General features: G+C 46.2%; 1 protein-coding gene across 6 annotated transcripts in view; it reads right to left on the reverse strand.

Annotated features, from left to right (window-relative positions):
* LOC138768002 (periphilin-1-like) overlaps nt 1–14,636 on the reverse strand; it is a 94,025-nt gene that overhangs the window by 70,307 nt on the left and 9,082 nt on the right. The window lies entirely within an intron of this gene.

Below are 14,636 nucleotides of genomic sequence, written 5' to 3' on the forward strand. Positions count from 1 at the left end.
ATTACTTACGGAAAGTTAGACAAATTTTTAATGTACATTAATTATGGGAAATGCACATATAGGGCTATTTCCCTTAATTCCCTAATTGACTTCTATATATAGTGCGCCCCTGCTGGACACACTATTGGAATTACAAATGGATGTGCATGTAAATGTAATATACAGTGTTTTTGATTGAATACATTTATGGAATACTTTGGGGAGCAAGTGTCCTTGCTCCCCAAAGTATTCCATAAATGTAATCAATCAGTACATCACAGTAAGCCCGCCGAACCGCCGCCGCTACCGTATGCCTGCCGCCGCCGCTCTGGACTACACTCGACTACTACGCTCATCACCTGCTCATAGCATGAGCAGGTGATCGGAGTTGTAGTTGCTGGGTTATATGGCTGAGATCGCCGTCGCTGATGCTGCCGCCTCCCCTGCACGGCATCAGCAGCAATGGCGATCTCAGCGATATAACCCAGCTACTACACCTCCTATCACCTGCTCATGCTATGAGCAGGTGATGAGAGTAGTAGTTGAGTGTAGTCCAGAGCGGCGGGCGGCTCGGCAGGCTTACTGTGATTTACTGATTGACTACATTTAACCCCTTAGTGACCGCCATGCTGCCTTTTCACGGCGGCCACTTATGGGCTTTATTCCGATGCGTACTCCTTTTAACGGCGGGCGCATTGGAATAAATTACCGCCCGGCGGCGGCTGCAGGACGGCTGACACCCTCCTGTAACTGCCCGGAGCGGAGGATTGTCCGCTCCGGGCAGTTTAACCCGTTAAATGCCGCTGTCAAACCATGAGAGCGGCATTTAACGGGTCCCGGTGGATCCCGGACGGCACCGCAGGTCCACTTACATGATCGCGATGTCCTGCGGCGCCGTCCGGGGTCCCGATGTCTCCATGGTGATTCCGGGGTCCTAATGAAGGTCCCCGGGGTCACCATGGAGATGCCTGATGCTGACAGGGGTGGCCGCGGCTATTGCCTGTCAGCATGAGGCATGATACAATACATTACAGTAGATCAGGTACTGCAATGTATTGTATCAATAATCTAAGTATTTTACACTAGTGTACAGTAATGTACACTAGTGTAAAAGTAAAAAAAAGTGAAAAAAAGTGTGCACCAAACACAACACAGCCCCCCCCCAATAATAAAGATGCATTACATTCCCCATACACTATAAAACATTACATAAAAGTGATCAAAAACACAAATCCTATACATATTTGGTATCGTTACGTCCGTAACAACCCAATCTATAAAACTATATCAATAATTATATCGCACGACACACGCTGTAAAAAAAAAAATAAAAAAACAGTACTAGAATAGCTGTATTTTATCAATCCACTTTAGAAAATACGTCATAAAAGATCAAAAAGTCATATACATATAAAACTTGGTATCAATAGAAACTACAGATCTTCCCGCAAAAAATAAGCCCAAAACCAGCTCTGTCGCGCAAAAAATGAGAACGCTATGGATCTTGCAATGCAGGGACAGTTTTTGTGGGTTTTTCCTAGGATGATAGTTTCTATTGCGCCAAAGCGGTAATAGTTAAAAAAAAAAGTATACAAATGTGGTATCGCCGTAATTGTAGCGACCCAGAGAATACATGTATTATGTTATTAGTGACCGCCGATACGGATTTTTACGGCGATCACTAATGGGCTCTATTCTGCTGCCATCAGCTCTTTATGGCGATGGTGCAGAATAGTGCAGCGGCGCCGATAATGCCCGCAGCCCCCTCCTCTCACCTATCGGAGGTCGCTGAGGGGTTGGGGCAGAGTGTGGGCTCAGTCCCGGCAAGTCCCCTCACCGGTGATCGACGTTATTATCAGTATAACGGCGGCTACCGGTAACGGGCATTGCCAGCGCAGCTGAACGCTTTCATCTCTTCTCACCGTGAATCCACAGTGAGAGGAGATGAAAACATGTCCCCCCCATCCCCAGAATTAACCCTAGTGACCTGGCCACTGACCCTCCCCTCCCTGGGCGGCCATCTGATCCAAGATGGCCGCCGTCATCACTGTGAACAGACTTTTAACGGCGGGCGCATCGGAATAAATTACCGCCCGGCGGCCCGTAAACGCCCCAGATTACCCGTAACCACCCCAGACTGCCCGTAACCACCCCAGACAGCCCGTAACCACCCCAGACAGCCCGTAATCTCCCCAGACTGCCCGTAATCTCCCCAGATTGCCCGTATCCCCCCCCATAGCCCATAACCATTCCAGACAGCCCGTAACCACCCCAGATTGCCACAGACTGCCTGTAACTACCCCAAATTGCCTGTAACCACCCCAGATTGCTCGCAACCACCCCAGATTGCTCGCAACCACCCCAGATTGCTCGCAACCACCCCAGATTGCTCGCAACCACCCCAGATTGCTCGCAACCACCCCAGATTGCTCGCAACCACCCCAGATTGCTCGCAACCACCCCAGATTGCTCGCAACCACCCCAGATTGCCCGTTGCACCCCCAGATAGTCAGTGAACACCACCAGATTGCCCGTCACCACCCCAGATAGTCAGTGAACACCATCAGATTGCCCATCACCACCCCAGATAGCCAGTAAACACCCCAAGATTGACCGTAACCACCCCAGATTGACCGTAACCACCCCAGATTGACCGTAACCACCCCAGATTGACCGTAACCACCCCAGATTGACCGTAACCACCCCAGATTGACCGTAACCACCCCAGATTGACCGTAACCACCCCAGATTGACCGTAACCACCCCAGATTGACCGTAACCACCCCAGATTGACCGTAACCACCCCAGATTGACCGTAACCACCCCAGATTGACCGTAACCACCCCAGATTGACCGTAACCACCCCAGATTGACCGTAACCACCCCAGATTGACCGTAACCACCCCAGATTGACCGTAACCACCCCAAGATTGCCCGTAACCACCCCAGATTGACCGTAACCACCCCAGATTGACCGTAACCACCCCAGATTGACCGTAACCACCCCAGATTGACCGTAACCACCCCAGATTGACCGTAACCACCCCAGATTGACCATAACCACCCCAGATTGACCATAACCACCCCAGATTGACCATAACCACCCCAGATTGACCATAACCACCCCAGATTGGCACAGACTGCTCGTAACCACCCCAGATTGCCCATAACCCCACCAGATTGCCTGCTGCCACCTCAGATAGCCAGTAAACACCCCGAGATTGTCTATTACCACCCTAGATAACCAGTAAACACCCACATATTGCCTGTAACTAAAATGACACTCCTCTTCTGAGCCCTGCTGTGTGCCCATACAGTGGTTTATGCCCACAAATGGGGTACCATTGTACTCAGGAGAACCTCCGTTACAAATTTCGGGGTGCTTTTTCTCCCCTGTTCCTGGTGAAATTGAGAAATTTCAAACTAAACATGTTATTGAAAAAATTCAATTTTTTTCATTTTTACGGTCTAGTTTTGAATACTTTCCTCCAATACCTGTGGGGTCAAAATGCTCACCACACCCCAAGATGAATTCCTTGAGGGGTGTACTTTCCAAAATGGGGTGATTTTGGGGGGGGGGGTTCTATTCTGTAGACATTACAGGGGCACTGCAAACGCACCTGGCGCTCAGAAACTTCTTCAGGAAAATCATGCACTGAAAATGCTTGGCGCTCCCTTCCTTCTGTGGCCCGCTGTGTGCCCACACAGTGGTTTATGCCCACATATGGGGTACCGTTCTACTCAGGAGTACCTGCGTTACATATATTGGGGTGAGTTTTCTCCCCTGTTTCTCGTGAAATTGAGAAATTTCAAACTAAACGAACATGTTATTGGAAAAATTCTATTTTTTCATTTTTACTGTCTTCTTTTGAATACCTTCCTCTAATACCTGTGGGGTCAAAATGGTCACTAAACCCCAAGATGAATTCTTTGAGAGGTGCACTTTCCAAAATGGGGTGACTTTTGGGGGGGTTCTATTCTGCTGACACTACAGGGGCACTGCAAACGCACCTGGCGCTCAGAAACTTCTTCAGAAAAATCTGAACTGGAAATGCTAATTGGCGCTCCTTCCATTCTGAGCCCCGTTGTGTGCCCACACAGTGGTTTATGCCCACATATGGGGTACCATTTTACTCAGTGGAACCTGCGTTACATATATTGGGGTGAGTTTTCTCCCCTGTTCCTCGTGAAATTGAGAAATTTCAAACTAAACAAACATATTATTGGAAAAATTTTATTTTTTCATTTTTACTGTCTTCTTTTGAATACTTTCCTCTAATACCTGTGGGGTCAAAATGGTCACCACACCCCAAGATGTATTCTTTGATGGGTGTACTTTCCAAAATGGGGTGACTTTGGGGGGGGGGTTCTATTCTGCTGACACTACAGGGGCTCTGCAAACGCACCTGGCGCTCAGAAATTTCTTCAGCAAAATCTGAACTGGAAATGCTAATAGGTGCTCCCTTCCTTCTGAGCCCTGCTGTGTGCCCATACAGTGGTTTACGCCCACATATGGGGTACCGTTCTACTCAGGAGAACCTGTGTTACAAAATTTGGGGTGCATTTTCTCTCATGTTTATTATGAAAATGAGATACTTTAATCTTAACAAATATATTATTGGAAAATTTCTATTTTCCATTTTTTTCCGGCCTAATTGTGAATACTTTCCTCCAGCCCCTGTAGGGTTAAAATGCTCATTATACCCCTAGATTAATTCTTTAAGGTGTCTAGTTTCCAAAATGGGGTCACTTATGGGGGTTTCCAGTATACAAGCCTCCTAAATCAACTTAAAAAAAGAACTGGTCCCTAAAAAAATCAGTTTTGGAAATTTCATGAAAATTTGATAATTTGCTGATACATTTCTAAGCCCCGTAACACCCTAAAAAAGTGAAATATGTTTACGAAATGAAGCCAGAATAAAGAGGACATATTGATAATGTGACTTACTAACTAATTTTTGTCATGTGCCTTTTTTTTTTTTAAGAAGCAAAGAATTTCAAAGTTCGTAAAGTGCAAAATTTTCAAATTTTTCATTATATTTTGATGTTTTTCACAAAAAACACACAAGACAGTGACCAAATTTTGCCACTAACATAAAGTACCATATGTTACGAAAAAACAATCTCAGAATCGCTAGCATACGTTAAAGCATCACTGAGCTATAAGCGCATAAAGTGAGACAGGTCAGATTTTGAAAAATGAGCCTGGTCATTAAGGCCCAAACAGGCTTGGTCCCTAAGGGGTTAAGGAATACTTTGGGGAGCAAGGACACTTGCTCCCCAAAGTATTCCATAAATGAATTCAATCAAAAACACTGTATATTACATTTACATACACATCCCTTGTAATTCCAACGGAGTGTCCAGCAGGGGCGCACTATATATAGAAGTCAATGGTACTCATTGACTTCTATATATAGTGCGCCCCTGCTGGACACTCCATTGGAATTACACCCCCGGTTCGTGACATCAGTTAAAGGGAAGGCTCCCGACCCCCCGTTAGTGCCCCCTATACTCACCTGATCCCGCCGGGTCCCGTTTCTGGATCCGGTCGGGCGACGGAGATCTCAGCCGCTGCAGCCCGGCGCGCGCGCTGAGAGATGAGTCCAACGCTCATAGAGAATGACAGGAGAGTCCAGTGCTCCGTCATTCTCTATGAGCGTTGGACTCATCTCTCCGCGCGCGCCGGGCTGCAGCGGCTGAGATCTCCGTCGCCCGACCGGATCCAGAAGTGGGACCCGGCGGGATCAGGTGAGTATAGGGGGCTCTAACGGGGGGTCGGGAGCCTGTCACCCCGGCACGGGGGGTGACAGGTTCCCTTTAAGGGAATTAAGGGAAATAGCCCTATATGTGCATTTCCCATAATTAATGAACATTTGAAATTTGCATAAACTTTCCATAAGTAATAACATATTAAAAAATAGTTTTGGCCGGAGTTGTCCTTTAAAGAATCAGCACCTCAGGCACCTTAGAAATATACAAAGTCTAAGGTAATGGTCAGCAGTTGGCACAGTTCACATGAATCACATTTAGGTCTCCTTTTCTGTGAGTCGAGCATGAGATATGACCCCCTTTTTTCTTAAAACTTTATGTTCATGCTTCATAAAACACTGACACGTTTCAGACCACCCGGTCTATACAAAAAACATAAAAGCATGCTTACGCATATATAGATATATAAACAGACAAGTGATGAGACCATGCAAGTTCAGAAATAAAATCTTTTTCACTGCAATGTGTCTGCAAATCCTCCAATATAGGGAACCACGTGCAACATTCAAGGTGCATTCACACGTACAGGATCTGTAGCAGATGTGCAGCAGATTTGATGGCGCAGATTGGAAGCTGCAGATTCAGAGCAAATCAATTCTGGGCCATCAAATCTGCTGCAGATTCAAATCTGGGCCATCAAATCTGCTGCAGATCTTGTACGCATGAATGAACCCTTAGACTATAAACTGCATGTATGAGTATATGTGAATATACTAAGTCACATTGCATAGAATAGACTACATCCATAAATATATTCATGTATGCATGTGTGAAAGACCGCCCTCAAAAGGTGTCTCTACCCCGCCTTTATGGGAATAGCAAGATTTATTACTCACCGTTAATTCACTTTTCATAAGCTCCTCATGACAGCACCACAATGAAGGACATCACCCTTGACCCTATCAGGAACAGGAAATCACAGAGGTTAAAAGGGCACTTCCCACATTCCCCTCAGTCTAATTATAACAAAACCATACAGGATCATACACTAACTAGGGTGGGAAATCTAAGGGTGCTGTCATGAGGAGCTTATGAAAAGTGAATTATCGGTGAGTAATAATTCTTGCTTTTCACTGTGTTCTTATGACAGCACCACAATGGAGACATACCAACTTCCAGTGAGGGACAACCACCTGGAGCACTTTTCTCCCAAAAGCCAGGTCCTGAGAAGTGCCAATATGCAAACGATAGTGCTTGAAGAAAGTGTGGGGTGAAGACCACGTGGCTGCCTTACAAATTTGTTCAAGGGAGGCTGATCTAGCTGCCCATGAAGCTGCTATGGCTATAGTAGAGTGCACCTTTAGACCGGTAGGGGGATCCTTCCCCATTGTAGTGTAGGCTTCACAAATGGCTGTCTTGATCCATCTTGCGATGGAGCTCTTTGTTGCTTTTTTGCCCTTGTTGGGGCCTTGGAATTGAAGCAGTAGATTCTCATCTTTCCTATGCTCTTTAGTAACTTCCAGATACTGGATAATAGATCTTCTTACGTCTAAATTATGAAAAAGTCTTTCTCCTTCATTCGTTGGGTCACTACAGAAGGATGGGACCACGATGTCTTGGGATCTATGGAAGTCTGTGATGAAGGAATGAAGGGTTTAGCTTGAATATTATTCTGTCCTCTAGAATAGTACAAAATGGTTCGATAATCGATAATGCCTGAAGTTCACCAACTCTTTGGGCCGTAGTTATGGCTATTTTATAAATTATAAATTATATAAATTTCATTAAATTGGCTCAAAAGGCTCTTTGGAGAGACCAGACAAAACTATGTCCCCTGGAGGGGCCAGGTTTTTAATTTTGGGCTTCATCCTGGCTACTGCCTTAAAGAAGCGTTTTATCCACCTACGGTCTGCTATTTGGGTATCGTATATACAACCTAGAGCTGACACTTGAACTATTATGGTGCGTTCACACCTACAGGATCTGCAGCAGATTTGATTCTGTGTTCAGTTATTTAAATGAATTCCAATTTTGTTGAAGGGCATCCAGAGCATCCGGGTGATCCCGGGGATTTAGAGAAAAAAAAAACTTCATTGAGATTACCGATTTCCTTCTGAAATCTTCCACTTTGAATATCACTGCCGTGACTTTCTCTTCCGGTAGAAATGTCATCCGGATTTTGGAATCAAGGGTCATGCCAAGGAATTTCTTTCTGTGGGAGGGAACAAGATCAGACTTGGGGAAGTTTATTATACATCCTAATTTCTGAAGATAATCTAGGACGAGCTGTATGTGTCCTAAAAGGATGGATGAGGAAGGGGCAATAAGGAGAAGGTCGTCCAGGTAAGGGACTACCGTAATGTCCTGTAATCTCAGGTTTGCTACTGCTTCCAACATCACCTTTGTGAATAGCCAAGGGGCTGAGGATATCCTGAATGGGAGTGCTGTAAGTTGGAAGTGATGAACTGATTGAGGTGATTGAATCGCAAACCGGAGGTATTTCTGATGTGAGGGGTGTATGGGGATATAAAGAAAGCGTCTTTCAGGTCGATTGCAGCTAGGGCTGCATTCGGGTAAATCAGAGGAATGATGGTTTTAAGAGATTCCATCTTGAACTTCTTGTATCTTAAGTACTTGTTCAGGAATTTCAGATTTATTATGGTTCTGAAAGTCCCGTTGGGCGTGGGAACCAGAAATAAACTAGAATAATGCCCTAGACCTATTTCCTCTGGAGGGACTGGAATTACAGCTCCTAGATTCTCCTTGGGTAACATGGAATTTTTTTTTTTTGGGGGGGGGGGGGGGGAAGAAGAGAGGAGAAGTCCAAGAGGTACCATTCTCTCAAGAGGTTTAAAATTTGTTTTGAGTGACTTTCTCCCAGTGTGTTACAAAGTGAGATAGTCTTCCCCCCACCTTGATGGAGTCACTTGTCTTTCCCTTCAGAGGAAGGGTTGAGGAGAAAACCTCTTCCCTTACCTCCTTTGGGGTAGGACCAGCGGCCAGATTTGCCTTTGCCTTTATAATCTTGCTTTTTTTGCGTGTAGGAACGAAAAGGTTTTTTACCTTTCTGTTGATTCGAGTCAGGGAACTTCTTTTTCCTGTCTGCAGCTTTCTCCAGGATTTCTTCCAGGTCTTGGCCGAACAGGAGTTTACCCTGGAAAGGGAATTGACAAACTTTATTTTTGGACGCTACATCCCCCTGCCAGTGTTTAAGCCAGAGAGCTCTTCTAGTGACATTAGATAATGCTGCAATCTTAGCAGCCATCCTAATGGTTTCTGCTGAAGCGTCAGCCAAGAACCCGGCTGCCATTTTAAGCATGGGCATGGTAGAGAGTAGTTCATCCCTAGATGTTTTTCCCTCAATATGAGCTTCCAATTGTTCGAGCCAGATGTGTAAGGATCTGGGATGTTAGGATATAATATCACATAATATCACAGTGGAGGCTTCCCAAGACTTCCGCAGGAGCCCCTCCATTTTCCTATCCATGGAATCCTTTAACTGGGAGGCATCCTCAAACGGCAATGATGTTTTCTTAATTATTGTAGTTACTGGTATATCTACCATAGGGGTTGTAGACCAGGTTTTGGAATCAATCTCATCAAATACAAATCTGGACTTGAATTCTTTAGGAATCTGAAGCCTTTTTCTGGCTCTTTCCATTCAGAAAAAAAATCAAATCCTTAATATTCTCATGAATGGGAAATACTTTTTTTTGGCTTTAGACCTGCGAACATAGCATGGTTGCTCAATGTCCTCTAATTCCATTAATGCTCTAACAGCATTAGAGTGTCAGCGTTTTCAGATGAAAAGCAAAATTTGGTTGGTTCCTTATTAGGTGTTATTGGTTGGTTGGTTCCTTATTAGGTGTTTCTGTTGTGCAATCTTCCACATTATCCTGCATTTCCATATTGTCTTCCTGGAAATTTTCTGATTCAGAGTCAGATATTTCATAGGTCTTGCGTTTTTTTGCAGGTGAATGCACAACAGAAGATGACAGCCCTGGAGCAATTACAGGTAATGGAGCAGATGGACTTTGTGTAGGGACAACGGGCACTATCCCTGATAAAGAGGCTTGAATCTCTTGACGGATAATTGCACCTAATTCCTCAGACACAGACACCTGGGCCGGAGGATTAAGCTTTGCTAAACAGTTTTTACATAGCATTTTGGTGTAGATTTCTGGCAGGCTGGCATTACATCCAACACATCTTTTATCCATTGCTCTTTTTGGTATCTCCTTCTCCACCTAAGGATAGAGAGACACCCAAACAATATGATAGGGAATCACAGAAAGGAGTAGCTATCATAAAATAAATAAGTGAACCCACTAAGGGCATAACTTACAGAGCCAGCAGGTATAACTCTCTCCACAGCCTCCCCACTCACAGCTTCCTGAACATCCATAGTAACAGAAGATATGCAGGAGTATAAGGCACATGTATTGGTTACTCACCAGCCTTTATAGTGGAGAGACCGCAGATTTGAATTTGGCGCCATTTCCGCGCCGCATATTCCCATCAGGCCGAGTCTTCCGGTGGGCGCGTGACGTCACCTACACAGGTGACGCAGGCGCTGCACGCTACGCACTTAAGTCAGTGCGTACACACCCATGAGGAGTGCGCATGCGCAGATGTATTGCCCGCCGGAGAGCCGCGGCGACTTACAAGCTCCGTTGCATTAACTCTGGGAGCGCCGCAAGGGGAGTGAGGGACCGGAGGCACCTTAAGAAGATGCGACCACCAGGCAAGACATCCAGAAGGACCCACAAGCCGATCCATGCCTTCTCCCCAGGACCCATGACCACACAGGATCACAGGTAACCTCCGTGTTCCTTGATCCTGTCAGGAACAGGAAAAACACTGAGGGGGAATGTGGGAAGTGGCCTTTTTTTTTTTTTCTTGTCAAATCTGTGTTTTATTCAGTTTTTAAAACAGGAATAATACAAACATACGCCACAGGCCTAGAAAAACAGGAGGTACAGATAGGTGTAATACCAGAGAGAACATAGTACCATAGAACTGGGGTAGAATACCCTGAGAAGCAACAGGATAAGTATCAAATATCTTAGCAAACATACAACAGGAATGAACGTATTGCACAGAGGAGGTAAACGAAGGCAGAGGATCTCAAACTAGTAAACATGAATGACAAGGAGCTCACTAAGTACAAGTGACAAAGTAGGGTCTCTTAGGGAGTGAGACAAAGTCCTGGTAAGAAGTGTTATGCCTGGTAGGATATTAATTTAACAGTCCGAGGAGGGTGATCCTGCAGGGCTGGGTGGACCATCACGTGGCGCACCACCATCATGCGAGTCCCAGAATGATAACCAGGGTGACCACGTTTTCAAGAAGGATTCGTGCGTACCATCAACCCAGCTTGTGACCTCCTCCAGCCTGCATATCTGATGAAGTTTATAAAGCCAACAGGCTATTGTGGGAGGGTCTGTGCTCAGCCAGGAAAGCGGTATTAATAATTTGGCTGCAGCAAGCATATGGGTGGCTAAGGAGAATTAAGAGGGTAGGAATGAATTCGTGGGCAATGCAAGAATCACTAACGGTGCTGTGAGGGCAATAGTTGTATTGCAAACCACGTTGATAGTCCGCTCAACTTCTGCCCAGAAGTTCGTCAAAGCCGAACAGGACCACCAGATGTGAGTTAGAGATCCTGTGTCCCGGTGACAGCGCCAGCATCGCTTAGTAGGGGACAAGCCCAGATGGAATAGCCGCTCTGGCGTTCTATACCAACGCGTGAGTAACTTATAATGATTTTCCTGCATTTTTATGCATCTGGAGAAACCATAGGAATTGCGCAGAATGGAATTTCTATCGGAAACCGACAGAGTGATTTGGAGTTCTGTTTCCCACGATTGTAGAAATAGGGGGGGACTCTGATCTTTCAGTGAGCAATTGTGTGTAGACGAAAGAGTTTCAGTTTTCTCGCAGCCCTAGTGATGCAGGAACTCTCGAGCCATGTCAGTTCTCTCTTTGCCTTACTAGAGCGGAGGAAGGAGGAGCAGGTCTGTCGGATAATATGTAGTTGTAAGAAGTTAAGATAGTGTGGGGCCACCAGAGACTGGATTTGTTCAGGGGATGGAGGCAGGTTATCTTTCATCACCACTGAGATGGGTACCGTGGCTAGTTTAAGCCATATTGACTGTATTCGAGGCATAGGAGGTTTCAATAAGTAAGTCAGAAGCGATGCAGGGGTGAGTGGGGAGGGCGTGGCAGGCTGGGCATGTGGCCGAAGCCAGCGGACCGACAGGGTACCCTTCAGTAGGGGGTTCGAGAGATGTTTGATCTCCGATGCCGTGGGTGACCATAGTAGTTTGTTGGTGTCGCCGTCATAAGACGCCATCTCCAGGTCAGAGCCACGTAGTAGGCCACCTACCGTGACATCTCCACCCACCTCTGCAAGTGCACCGCCCTATAATAAAGCTCAATGTCCGGCAGGCCCAAACCACCTCTAGACTTTTTCTGGGTTAGGATAGAGTGGGGCAGTCGGGGCCTCCATTGGCGCCATAGAAAGTTTCTAAAGTGTTGTTTCACCTCTGTAAAGAAAGTGGTCAGAAGATCCATGGGGACCATGGAAAGGTGGTACAAAATGATGGGGGTTACGTATGTTTGGAGGAGGTTCTTTCTTCCCATCCAGGACAAGAATGGCAGGTTATAAGCGGATAGGGTCTGAGAGATTTTTGATAGGAGAGGTTTGAAGTTAGCATCATATAATAAAGAGGGAGAGTGGGGAATGTGAATACCTAGATATTTTATGGAATCCTCGGGCCAGGTAAAGGGGGAGGAGCCTTTTAAATTAGATACTATGTGCAGTGGGAGGGTGATATTGAGTATTTCTGATTTACTATAATTAACTTTAAAGTTAGAGATGGAGCTGAATTCTGATAAAATAGACTGGATATGGGGAAGGGAGCGCTCGGGGTTCGTGATGAGGAGAAGAAGGTCGTCGGCGAAGGCTGCCACTAAATGCGTGTGAGCGCCTATGGTGAGGCCCTGTATGACAGGGTCCTGACGGAGGCATTGGAGGAGGGTCTCCATAACTAAGATGTATAGAGAGGGCGAAAGCGGGCAGCCTTGCCGGGCACCGTTCTTTATGGGGAAAGAAGAGGAAAGTACTCCATTTACTTTAACTTTGGCAGTGGGAGTGGAATATAGTCAGAATTGCGGAGACAAACTGTGCTGGGAACCCAAATTTACAAAGTACAGCCTCCATGTAGTCCCAGGCCACTCTATCGAATGCCTTCTCAGCATCGGTGCTGAGAAGGACAAGAGGTGTATTAGTATAGTGTGCATGACACACTGCATGCAGCACCCTGTGGGCATTATGTCTGCCTTCCCTGCCTTTCACAAACCCCGTTTGATCCGTATGGATCAATCGCGGCAGCAGCAAGCCTACCCTGTTCGCCAGAAGCTTAGCCCAAAGCTTTAAGTCGATATTAAGCAGTGAGATAGGCCTGTAGTTGAACAGGAAGTAGGATCCCTGCCTTCTTTTGGCAATACCACAATGTGGGCTTCTAAGGTCTGTTGGGGTAGAGACCCTCCGTTCAGAAGGCAGTTGCAGACATTTGTGAGATATGGGAGGAGGATATCACTGAATTTACGATAATACAATATAGATAGGCCGTTTGGCCCTGGGCTCTTGCCCAAAGGGAAGGAGAAGAGAGCGTCTTTAATTTCTTGGGACGTGAAAGGGGCCATTAGTTTGGCTACCTCATCTGGTGTGGCCGCAGGAAGTTGTACATTCTGGAGAAACGTAGAGATAAGCTGAGTTCGGGAGTCTGTCATGTCATTATGCAAAGGAAGACAATATAAAGGCCTGGTAGAAGTCTCTGAAGGCAGTAGCTATCTCTTGACGTCTCTAAGGTATGGCCGTGGGAAGTGCCCTTTTAACCTCTGTGATTTTCTGTTCCTGATAGGGTCAAGGGTGACGTCCTCCATTGTGGTGCTGTCATGAGGACGCAGTGAAAAAAAATAAAATAAAGAACTAGAAAACTAGTTTCCCAGGACTGGATCCATCTTTCCCTGTCACCCAGGGAGCAGCGTCAGCGAGCCATATCAAACGAAGCGCTTCACTTCATTTAGACGGGCAATCTCTACATGAACCCTTTCAGTCATTTTTATTCTGCGTTTTTGGAAGCAAAGTGGCCACAAATTGCAATTCTGGCATTTATTTGGGGAATTTTGGCACTCACCATGCAGAATTAATAACATTATAATTTAATAACATCATTTTATAATAAAGTTTGTTACGAACACAGTGATACCTATCACTTTTTTTTTTTACATGTAATTTTTTTGTTATTAAGTAGTACAGGGAAAGGCTTTACAAAGGCTTCCTTACATTAGCGACCTGGGGGCCAACAGAACCCCAAACAACATAGTAGTGTTACCTATGAGCAACAGGAGGTCCCCCCTCCCTGTATCCACCTTATAGATGCAGTGCTAGGCCAGCCCTTAAAGGGGTAGTGCGGCGAAAAACTTTTCCCCTCATTCCCTCCCCACATGAAAAGTTATATAGATCCATATTACACATAGATGGCAAATTCAAGGCCCTAACCCGACTTTCGCTGGTACCAGAAGAGGCAGTCGGGCTTAGCGTGTCCCGGGGCTCCAGAGCTGTAAGCGATGCTCACCGGCTGCCTCCGGCCACTGCATGGGGTATGATGCTCTCTGTGCGCCTCCTGCTGCTGGGCTCTCCGGGGCCGGTGCACTGCAGGAGGTGGAGAACGGTGCAGGGTGGAGGCGGCTGACAGCTCTGGAGCCCCGGGACACGCTGAGCCGCTCAGCAGGAGCGGCTCAGCACGAGCTGATAGCGCTGCCTCTGGCTTCTGTATCCTTATGATTGCGGCGCCACAACTCGGGGTGGAGGGGTGATCGCTGCAGGGTTCTCTGGGGACAACAAACTTTGGGGTCAGGTGCGCTGGGACTTGCAA

Source organism: Dendropsophus ebraccatus, chromosome 11 (genome assembly GCF_027789765.1).
Source record: "Dendropsophus ebraccatus isolate aDenEbr1 chromosome 11, aDenEbr1.pat, whole genome shotgun sequence".
NCBI classification, from domain to species: domain Eukaryota; kingdom Metazoa; phylum Chordata; class Amphibia; order Anura; family Hylidae; genus Dendropsophus; species Dendropsophus ebraccatus.